We start from the raw sequence: 11,642 nt of genomic DNA, 5'->3' as shown, positions 1-11,642 counted from the left end.
GAGCAAACCAGTGATATTTTAGGGAGTAGGCTAGCAGGCAGGGCCCATTACTTACATCATAGGAGCGTACACAACACAAAACACTGTTGCTGTATGTGGGTTTTATTTTATTTGTTTTTTATCTTATATTTTGGAAAAGTACATCCAGTTTTTTCCCCCTTTAATATTTTTTTGGGGGGGGCAAAAGAGTGGGGCCCTAAGCTATAGCTTGTTTAGCTTATACGTAAATCTGGCACTGCCTCCAACTGCCCCAGCTGCAACGAAACATGTCTCTTCTGTATCCAGTCTCTACAGCCACAGCAGGCGCTGTAACCCTCCAACAGTTTGACTTCGCCCTCAAAGGTACACTTCTCCATTGTCTCCTGCAGCAGATGGGTGCCAACCTCAATAAACTAGTGTGATTCCACTGCGGACAATACAACTATATCACATTGACTAACAGGTCACAAGTGTGTATCACTAAGAACGTATTTATTAAAACAAACAGGTTAACACATAGCCACCAGATCATTTGAACTGAAGAACTTCCAGAGAAAAAGGAAAGCTTGCTCCATAGGTACCTGGAGCGATGAGATTGCATGCCACAGCCCAGGTTACAGATTAATGCCTTCAGATGCCCATCACTACCGTGATGTCTAAAGCACGTACTCTGTCGTAATCTCATTCATGAGTGAAAGTTGCGTATGTTATTGGAAACAGTCTCGGAAGAGCCACAAGGTGGCAGTAATTGTCCTGTAAAGGGAAATGCATGAAGCATACCTAGGAAATGTCAGGGCGGGGTTTTCTACCTTGGCCAGGTGGACTGAACATACTCTCAAGTTCAAAATTAAAGAAGTAGAGACTGAAATACATTCATAATACTATCTGTGCAAACTGTTATCTCACCTGAGCAAAGGTTACTTGTGTAAATAAGGGCCCATGTGCTAACTAGGGGGTGAGGATTATTGGTTTTGTTTTTTTACTATGTTATGTATTTTTCTGTTTTCATATTGTAAACTGCCCTGTGATCCTAGGATGAAGGCAGGTATAGGAATTTAATAAATAAGTAAAAATAATTTTAACCATCCTGTACCCCTACTCATGTCTGGCACTGCACTCCTATAGGAATTAACCATGTCAGAATTTTGTCAGGGATTTTGTTTGGATCACGTGACATTTTCAGCAATCCAAGCAGATCCATATTACTAAACTTCCTTCTGCTCTTTCATTCTCACACCTTCCATGCTCTCTTTCCTCCTTTCCCTCTTTCTGACCTTATCATTTATCCCCAGCTGCACACACACCGTCCATTTAAAGTACATGTTAAAAGAATTCTGGGAACTGGGAACTTGTTCAGGGTGCTGAGAATAGCAGCTCAGCTCCCATGGTTCTTGGGAAGGTCAAGTGCAGGGGAAAAGCATCTCAAATGTATGGCGTGCATACAGACTCACACTCCTATAATACCTTTATACTACAGCCAGCTCTGATTTTATTACACAAGTCCTAGTTTGTTTGTTTTTTAAGTGTCGAGGATCCATTTTCGGGGATACCTTAAAAGAAATATTTCAAAGAGAGTGTTTCAAACCTTCAGATTTTGGCTGCCTCTCCAGAGTCTCTAGAAGTTAAATATCTGAATTAGGGATGGATGCCTTGAATCTCCTGCACACCCATAATACACTTGCCTGCTTTCCTCTTCCCTTTTCCTGTGTGTATCTTTTGTTGTTGTTGTTGTTTTAGATTGTAAGTCTGCAGGTAGGGATGGTCGTGTTTTGATTGCGTGTAAGCTGCTCTGGGAGCCTTTTTGGCTGAGAAGCAGAGAATCACAGAATTGTTGCAGTCAGAATGGACCCTGAGGATCATCCATATGCGGGACTGGCCTTGAAGCTGACCCAGAAACTCCAGCGGGTGCAGAATGCCGCGGCAAGGCTCCTTACGGGGTCCTTGCCGCAGAATCACATTCATCCAGTGCTTTACCAACTGACTTGGCTCCCGGTGGAGTACAGGGTCAGGTTTAAGGTGCTGGTTTTGATCTTTAAAGCCCTAGGGCCCACGTATCTACGGGACTGACTCTCCTAGTATGCCCTGCGGAGGACCTTAAGGTCCACAAATAACAACACTTTGGAGGTCCAGAACCTCAAGGAGGTTAGATTGGTTTCAACTAGGGGCAGGGCCTTTTCAGCACTGGCCCAGACATGGTGGAATGCTCTGTCACAAGAGGCCCTGCCCCTGCGGGACTTGACATCTTTCTGCAGTGCCTGCAAGACAGAACTGTTCTGCCTGGCCTTTGGTTTGGGCTCAGTCTGACCCTTATGTTTCCCTCCCCTTATGCACTTCATTTATCAGCTATTTTTAAATGAGGCTGCATTTTAAATTGCATTTTAACCTGTATTTTAAATTGGGGTTTTTTTCTCCCTCTCTTTTTCCCCTATTATGTTTTTACTGTGATTTTATTTTATTGGTGTTAGCTGCCCTGAGCCCGGCTCTGGCCGGGGAGGGCGGGGAATAAATAAAAATTATTATTATTATTAAGTCCAAGTGAATAAGCAGCTGTCCCACACGAGGATCAAACCTGCAGCCTTGGTGTTATCAGCACTGTGCCCTAAGCGATTGAGCTGTCCAGGCTGACACAAATGCTCTAAGCAAAGGAGATAAACTTCACTGCCCTCCTGAAAGAACTTCACTGAAAGATAAATGAATCCCTAGGTGGCCAATAGCTTCTCCACCCAAGATGGAGAGAGGTGCTGGATCCAATGGCAAAGAAGCCTGTGGTGTGAAACGAGAACGCTTTGTGAGGTAGAAACCCCTTTGGAAACCTCAGTCTCCTGTTTGTGTGATATCACAGATGACAGGGTCTGAACTTTGCACAGATCATGCGTCCAAGTCTGGCCTTGTGAGGGAGTTAAGGGACGCAAGCAGATAAGGCCATATCTTTCGTTAGACGGACTCCTGTGTGTGTGAGGACACAAAGACTGCAGGCTTTCAAGTTGCAGAGAGCTCATTGATTAGGCACGTCAAACACCATACAGCTTGCCACAACAACCATCTCTGGGGGAAAACATGTCTGAAACTGTTTTTTTAATGGGTGTGTGTGGGCACCACAACCAAGAGGTAAGCGCTGTTATTAACTGGAAAATGATGTTCTGCCTCAACCTGTCCAATCACTTTTGGTGACATAACAACAAAAGAGCCCAGGCTCTTGATCATTAGGAGTGAGAGGGTGATGTGGTTTCTGCTACAGATCCCTATCAGCGAGGGCTTAGGATGGGCATATCCATCCATTTTAGTTTTTTGCAGTTTCCAAACTTTTCCAGACTACACATTTCCATATCAGTGTGTACACACACACACACACACACACACACAATAATTCATTGGCAAAGTTAGTGCAAATTTCTCCTTTTTAATGCAATTTTTAATGCCCAATATACATATTGGGTGTTTGTGTGTTATTTTCACCATTGGGTGCATCTCTATGCATGCTTTATGTTTTTGTACATATTACTCAGCTGAAGAACCACATTGCACAATTCAGATAAGTGCGAATTTTGAAGGTTGTCTGGATTTCGGTTTAGAATCATTGACTTGTAGAACTGTAATAATAATAATAATAATAATAATAATAATAATAATAATAATTTATTTATATCCCGCCCTCCCCAGCCGAAGCTGGGCTCAGGGCGGCTAACAACAATCAAAATAATCCAACATTCTAAAAACATTCATTATAAAACTAATTAAAATCAAATTGATGGCAACCAATTAAGCAAAATTCTGTGCAGATTGCCAGAGGAGGGGGTCAGGCTGCGCCCTGACCAAAGGTCTGATGGAACAGCTCTGTCTTGCAGGCCCTGCGGAAGGATGTCAGGTCCCTGTTTAAGATGGAACTCTCCCTGTAGAGATGGAAAGGACCCTGAGAACCATTTACTCCAACCCTTTCAATTCAGGAATATGCAACCTTGACATTATCAGCACCATGCTCTAACCATGGTTTGTTTGTTCACTTGTTTGTTTTTGGAAAGTGTGAATTAAACAGGATCACCTGTAAATGCAAAATAAATGGATTTTCTCCCCCATCCCCACCCACACCATCAAGTGTTTGGAGCGAAGTTGAGGTTGACCTGAGCAAGGTACACAGGATGCAGCAGGTGCCAATGGGAGCAGCCAGGAAAACAATTCGTAAAATTAATTGTTTATTACATTATTATCTAGCCTTTCATCCAAAGAGCTCGGGGCAATATATATGGCCCTCTCCAACCCCGTTTAGCTTTCACAACCAACCTTGCAAGGTAGGTTGGGCTAAGAGATGGTGATTGGCCCCAGTTCACCCAGTGAGTGACATGGCAGAGTGAGGATTCGAACTCTGCTCTCCCCTGGCCATAGCTCATCACGCTAACCAAGTACACCACACTGTCTCTCTTCAAGATTAAGCAGTTGACAAAATCCACCCTACCCGCTTCCTCTCCACCACCAAATAATGTGTGTGTGTGTGTGTGTGTGTGTGTGTGTGTTTTACTGGGTGAAAAGGTGAAGCAACTCCTTGCATTCATGCCCAGATATACAGACCCTGCCCTCTCCACGGGTTGCACTGATGGATAGGCTAATGAGGAGCCAATGAGGCAACATCTGATTTGCAACTCTCTTTCTGACAAATGCAACTGATGATATCAGCTGCTGGAGGGCTCACCTCCCTGGACCCTGAAGCATTTTTGCCATTTGGCCTGAAGTTCCCTCACTTCTAATGTAACCACACCAACCAGTTTCATCATCAGCCGATGGCTCTGTTGCTGCTTGCAAGCCTAGGTGGAGCAAAAGGACATTGTCCTCTTACCAGAACATACCCAACCTCTCGCTAGTAGCATGTACTCCTACCACCCACAATCCTCCATGCCCTTCCTCTGAAATTCATTGTTTGGCTTTCAAGGCCCTGGGCACAATTTAGGTTGACTCCTTCTTTCACGGTGACCTCAGTCACTACGGTAAAACAACAACACAAAAGTGACTAGTAACAATTGCCGCAGTCTTCAGACCATCTCACCAGTGCTGCTCTTCCCTCTATTACAGGCATCCCCAACCTTCAGCCCTCCAGATGTTTTGGACTACAATTCCCATCATCCCTGACCACTGGTCCTGTTAGCTAGGGATCATGGGAGTTGTAGGCCAAAAGATCTGGAGGGCCACAGGTCGGGAATGCCTGGTCTATTACTTGTTGCGGGAAGTGTACAATAAAGCAGGGTTTCCGAAACTTGGGTCTCAGTCTGTCAGCAGGACAAGCAGGGCCCTCCCTCAGGGCCCAAGTCATCCTATAGAGGCAGAAGGACTCCATCGCTACAAAATGGAAAGAGATGGACGTTGAAGAAAGGGAAGCACGAAGCACCTCCATCGATATGATTTGGTAGTCCGTTGGTGGAATGCAGGCAACATCTGGACACAATGGATGCATAAAGGTAAAGGGACCCCTGACAATTAGGTCCAGTCATGGACGACTCTGGGGTTGCGGCGCTCATCTTGCTTTATTGGCCAAGGGAGCCAGCATACAGCTTCCGGGTCATTTGGCCAACATGACTAAGTCGCTTCTGGCAAACCAAAGCACCTCATGGAAATGCCATTTACCTTCCCGCCAGAGCAGTACCTATTTATCTACTTGTATTTTCAAACTGCTTTTGATGTGCTTTCGAACTGCTAGGTTGGCAGGAGCAGGGACCAAGCAACAGGAGCTCACCCCGTCACGGGGATTCGAACCACTGACCTTCTGATCAGCAAGCCCTCTGTGGTTTAACCCACAGCACCATCCGCGTCCCTAAATGGATGCATAGGTGGGATGCAAAAGTCACACTGGGTGTAAATCTCTCTGTTCCCCAAAGGAAGCTGGAGCATACCCATACATAACAGGTAGACTCTTAATCCATATTCCATAGCTAAGAATATGTTGGGGTGACACTTATGTTAGAATGAAATATTTTGTATCTGCAAAATCAGGTGTTGAGAAAAGACACCACACCACACACACACACACACACACCCCATCACTGCTCATCCTCTAATTTTTCTTCAACTATTTCCAGCATCCTATTGACAGTACAAGTTGTACCAGGGAATATCCCCATCCAATGTGACATTATCTCAGGTTACCTAGAATTAAAACGGGGCAGGAGAGCAAAAACCTTTAAGTGAACTGAATAATACAGCGGTTACATGGACTGCAGTGACACCTACTGGCAAGGTATTGTTTCACAGCTCTGCAGCACCCCATAAATAACAAACTATCAGCTACATTTAGATAAGGATACATGCTGCACTATCCATTTCCAGAAAAGAAATAAAAATCAGAGGTACCATTTAGGGAGGGCAGAGGGAGCAGTCACCCTTCCTTGTTGTGTAGACCACATGCGTTACTTCCAAGAGTTACACATATTTTTAAACCCCTAATACCAGCACTTTTTAAATAAAGTAATGAACACTACTACATAGAAAAAAACACATAAAACACAAAAAAGCAGGGAGTGGGAAGAGACAAGCGATTGCTTAGAGACTTATACAGTGACGTCTAGCAACAATCTTGAGTTTTGCAGGAATATTTATCTTTTCTCCAGGGCTGGGAAAATCATTACCTGTTCCCTGCCCAACAGGTCAACTGGTTAAGGACCAAGCTACACATGCCTTTCACCCCACCCCTGTGCACTGCCATTAGCCTTCATAAAATAGATATGCTATTGGTTCCGCTGGGCTCTTTTTTCTTAAAGCTAATAGCAATGTTGCAAATCGGAGGGTGGGTGTGATTTTTATCAGAACTGTGGTTGATGAGGGAGGGTTTAAACTTCCTATTCCCATTGTAAAGTGTGTGAATGCTAAAATGATGTTGGATATGAAATAATATGGCATCAGTGGTACAGTGTTAAAAAATATGCAAAAAAATGTAATAGAAAAAGGGTGAAAAAAGAAGGTTATATTATGTCAAAGTAAATAATATGTTAAAGGTGTTCAATTATAAGGAGGAAAGATTGGAGACATAATAGAAGTGATTATAATAATTAGAAATGAGTTTTGAAGAAGGGTAAGGATTTGCTGTATCTGATTGGACAAAGAGGAACACAAAAAGGGAGGCGTGAGGAGGTCAAGAAAGAAGGTTTTGTAAAAATGAGTCTGAAAACTGGATTTTTTGTTTTTATTCGGTGTACTGTTTTTGGTGTATGTCTTTTTTTTGTATTTGGAAAAACAAATAAATATTTTAGGGGAAAAAAATAAACTTCCTATTCCCATGTACAGGAGCCTTATGAAAATCAGAGGAGATCCTTATGTGTATTTTTTATTATAAACTCTAACTTGAGGCCGAAAGCTGCCCAGATTCTAGAAGAGCAAAGCTGGCAGATGGAATAATCTGGGACCCATAAAAAAGAGATATTTTTGTTTACGAAGGCTTCCCCTGAACTGTGACCCCGTCATTTTACGGAATACTATTTGCACAACTGTAGTAACTGTTTTATTGCTTTTGAGAATGGCATCTTTTTTATTTCTTATCTCATTCTGTCCTGTTGCACATGACTTCGATTGTGTTGGCTATGAAGTGGTTCACACATCTGCTTGATAAAATAAATAATACAAAGAAGAAATCAATGTAATTGAAAGATACGGCAGTACAATGGACTGCCGCAACAGTACATAAGAAAATATGCAGTCTCGTAGTGTAACATTTAGTGAAACAGATTCGCATTGTAGCCAAAAAACCAAATAAACTGAAAATGTAAAATTCCCTGTGAAGCTGAACCTACGCAGAATGTATTGCAGCATTGTTGATGATGAGATCTCTGGACTACATCTCACTTCACTGCTTCATTAAAATAAACTTATATAGTTCTCAAGGTTGGCAGCTGAAAATCGCCTTCTAGCCTCTTATGCGTCTCTTTAAAAGAAAGAAAGAATGATCTGATGTAAATAATCCAAAGTAATGTAACCAGCTTTCCCCAAATGGGGGGTTATTGCTTCAATACTAGAATCAATTCCCAAAATTAGGAAGTGGCAAACAGCTGTTGCCATTGATTACTCCTTATATTGTTTGCACATCCCATTGGCTTTCTCTGTGGGTTTCGTGCAATTTAGGGATACCCCCCCCCCCCGTGTTTGCGTACAATAGTTTGAAGGCCAGTGGAAGCAATGCGGGAAAGGAGGGTTGGAAGCAAGAATGATCCAAAACAAAGCCATACTGTTTATACTGCTTCAATGTGCCCAAAACAAACCTCTGTGTTGCAATGAGAACCAATCACAGAAATATAGACACAACACGTAGGCTAATAACTGTTAGAGCAACAACCAATGAATGATAACAGAATTGAGCTACCTGTATACACATTGTATAATATAACAGAATATACAAAACAAAGTGTATAAAGAAAGGTACGTACCCAATATTTTTTCACAATAATATGTAAGTAAGATTTATGCTACGGATCAGTGTTCACTAGTAATGTAGCTGCTGGTACTTGCAACTCAATTGCATAGGATATCTCAAGTAAACCGCAAGTGTTTCTAATAACGATATGCTTAAAGAGACAGAATAGCAAGTACAGCATATGAATACAAAGTAGACCCATAAGAAGCAGTTACACAGGACAAACATATAACAATAATGCGTACAGCAGTATTTAAACAAAGCAATTAAAATCAATTTCAAAATTTAGCCCCCCCCCCCCATGAATAGATTTAAACAGAAAAATGAAACAGGTTTCTTGTTGACATAACCGCCATTCAAAATCTTGTCTAATACCAAATTTCTTTTGATTTACCCATAATACTGTAGATAATAAATCTGTGTCCGAATGTCAATGGTTGTATGTTTTGTATTGTATTTTCAGCTGATGAAGTCTATTACGAAACAGTAGTATCATTCCGGAAACACTGTCCTTGAGACTTTTGAGACATCTTCCGTTGAAACTTTTGAAAAACTATTGAGAAAACTTTACTTTTTAGACTTTTGAGACGTCTTCTGTTGAAAGCTTTGAATAACCATTGTGAGACTGACCTTTGACACCTATCTTGAACACATGGCTTGACATTCTGTGCCACTAGTCTATTGTATATATGAACTCTAATAGATTTATTTTTGAATGATTTCATTATTCCATTATATATGCTCTACTGCTTCAATGGCTTTCAAAGACTGACATGAAGGGAATGTCTCCAGTTTTGCCCTGTTTTTACCCTGCACCATCCAGTTGCATTTATCCGTTACAAATGTTTCTCCCCTTTAATTCCAAGTTAAATTGCCAGGTTCTGAAAAGTGGCTGAAATAGTACCATAATTTAGGAAAGCCAGGAAGCAGTTATAGACGATCAAATTTAATATCCATTTTTTTTTAAAAAAAAAAAAAGGCCTAAGCACTGAGAGTCATTTTGTGGGATCCCAAAGCTTTGCTTCCAACCCCCAAATGTTCACTAGGTGCTGAAATGATCCATGGACACGAACAACACAATGTAACCACAGAAGCATCAGCTAAACCAAAATTACATGGCAGGAGCGATGGAATTCCAGATCTGTAGCTGTGGGTGCCGACTAAAGCAATTTGCTTACCCTTTCAGTTCGCAGGACTAGACCAGGACATTTGAATGGCATTCGGCCTGCTTAGTGGCTCATACAAGCCAAATCATCATGGAAACAGTTGCTAGCTTTATCGTTTCTGCTGCAAAGACCCGCAAAGGGGTTTTGTTAATTTGATTCTGTCTTGGTTTGCTGTTGTCCGTACTTTATGTACAGTATGTTGGAAATTTACGGTATTGTTGTTTTAAGAACTTACGTCCAGCGTCCTTCTCTCATGGTAGCCAACCAGATGCTTATGAGAAGCCTGTAAACTGGACATGGTCGCAACAGCATTCTGCTCACCTGTGATTCCCAGAAACTGATATTTACAAGTTGACATCTATTTGTCTTGAGAGACAACAGAGTGCACCTCCGGGGATGGAGTCAAAGCACTGGAGAATCACAGCAGCTGCTGTGGCTGCAGATATCGGTAACTGTCTGTCTCCCATGGGTTTTTATTTTTGTTGTGTGTATTTTTGCTGCATTAGCAGCTTTGAAGTGATCTCCCTGGGGCTCATGCCTGGGGCAGTGTGTTTGCAGATCACACTGGGCTACTCAGAGAAGAAGACCCCCCCCCCCAGCCTTGCTGATGTGGTCCAAAGCAGAGCAGAGCAATACATTTAACAGCAGCTTGGTTGCCGGAGTTGCCGGAAGGAGGCATACAAGACGCCATCCAATTGTCTTAGGGACTCCGCTGCAGATTTGTGTATGCAGCCTTTTCTTCTCCTGAAGATATCCTGCAAGACAGCAGGTACCGATTTTTATATTTATTTATTTAAAGATTTTATTTTAAGGATTTTTTGCTTACATTTTTACATTCATATCAACACAACAAAACATTTATGTTTTGGGGGTTTTCAACCCCCGGACTTCCGCCCACCCTCCTCCCCGGTTTCCCATCATTGCCTACTATCTTTTCTGTGTCTTTATATCTTTATCTAATTTATTCATCTCCCTTGTTTCAAAATTTACCCTAATTATATCACTGGTGCTATTATAAGCCTGCTAATGTTTTTAAGTGTTTGCAGTGCTCCTTCAGGTATTCCACACAATTAATTCATTCTTTTTAAAACCTTTTGTCTTCTTGGTGTCTGATCTTCCCTGTCATTTTCACCATTTTGGTATAGTCCATCAATTTCGCTATCCATTCTTCTTTTGATGGGGTTCTTTCTTCCTTCCATCCATGGGCATATAACACTCTCGCTGTTGTTGTCAGATACATGAATAGGGCCTTTTTCTCTTTTGGGATTTCTTCTCCTATTATACCTAATAAAAAAGCCTCTGGTTTTTTACTAAGTGTCATTTTAAACATTTTCTTTAATTCATTATATATCATTTCCCCATATGCTTTTGCTGATTTATAGGTCCACCACATATGGAAAAATGTACCCTCATTATCTTTGCATTTCCAACACATATGCAACAATTTTTTTGTACAGTGGTGCCTCGCTAGACGAAAAGAATTCGTTCCGCGATTCTCTTCGTCTAGCGGTTTCTTCGTCTTGCGAAGCAAGCCCATTGACAGCTTAGCGGATTAGCGCTACAGCTGTCAAGCGGCTTCCAGCGATCAGCTGTTAAGCGGCTTATCAGCGGAACAGCTGATAAGCGGCTTAGCGGCTTAAGAAAAGGGCGAAAAAAGCGAAAAAACCCGCGGGGGGATGCAAGATTTTTTTCGTCTTGCGAAGCAACCCCATAGGGGAATTCGTTTTGCGAAGCGCCTCCAAAACGGAAAACCCTTTCGTCTAGCGGGTTTTTCGTCTTGCGAGGCGTTCGTCTTGCGGGGCACCGCTGTACATTTTTGCAAGTTTTACTGGAGTTAAACACCATCTATACAGTCATACCTCGGGATGAATATGCTTCATGTTGAATGTTTTTGGGTTGTGCTCCGCGGCAACCTGGAAGTAACGGAACATGTTACTTCCAGGTTTCGCCGCTCGCGCATGCGCAGACGCTCAAAATGACATCACAGCATGAGCAGAAGCGGCGAAACGCAACCTGCACGCATGCACACATGCAGTCGCGTCTTACGTTCCTTTCAGGATGTGAACAGGACTCTGGAACGGATCCTGTTCGCATTCAGAGGTACCACTGTACAT

Source organism: Podarcis gaigeae, assembly GCF_964106915.1.
Source record: "Podarcis gaigeae genome assembly, chromosome: 6".
NCBI lineage: Eukaryota > Metazoa > Chordata > Lepidosauria > Squamata > Lacertidae > Podarcis > Podarcis gaigeae.
Note: the sequence above shows the minus strand (reverse complement) of the source record.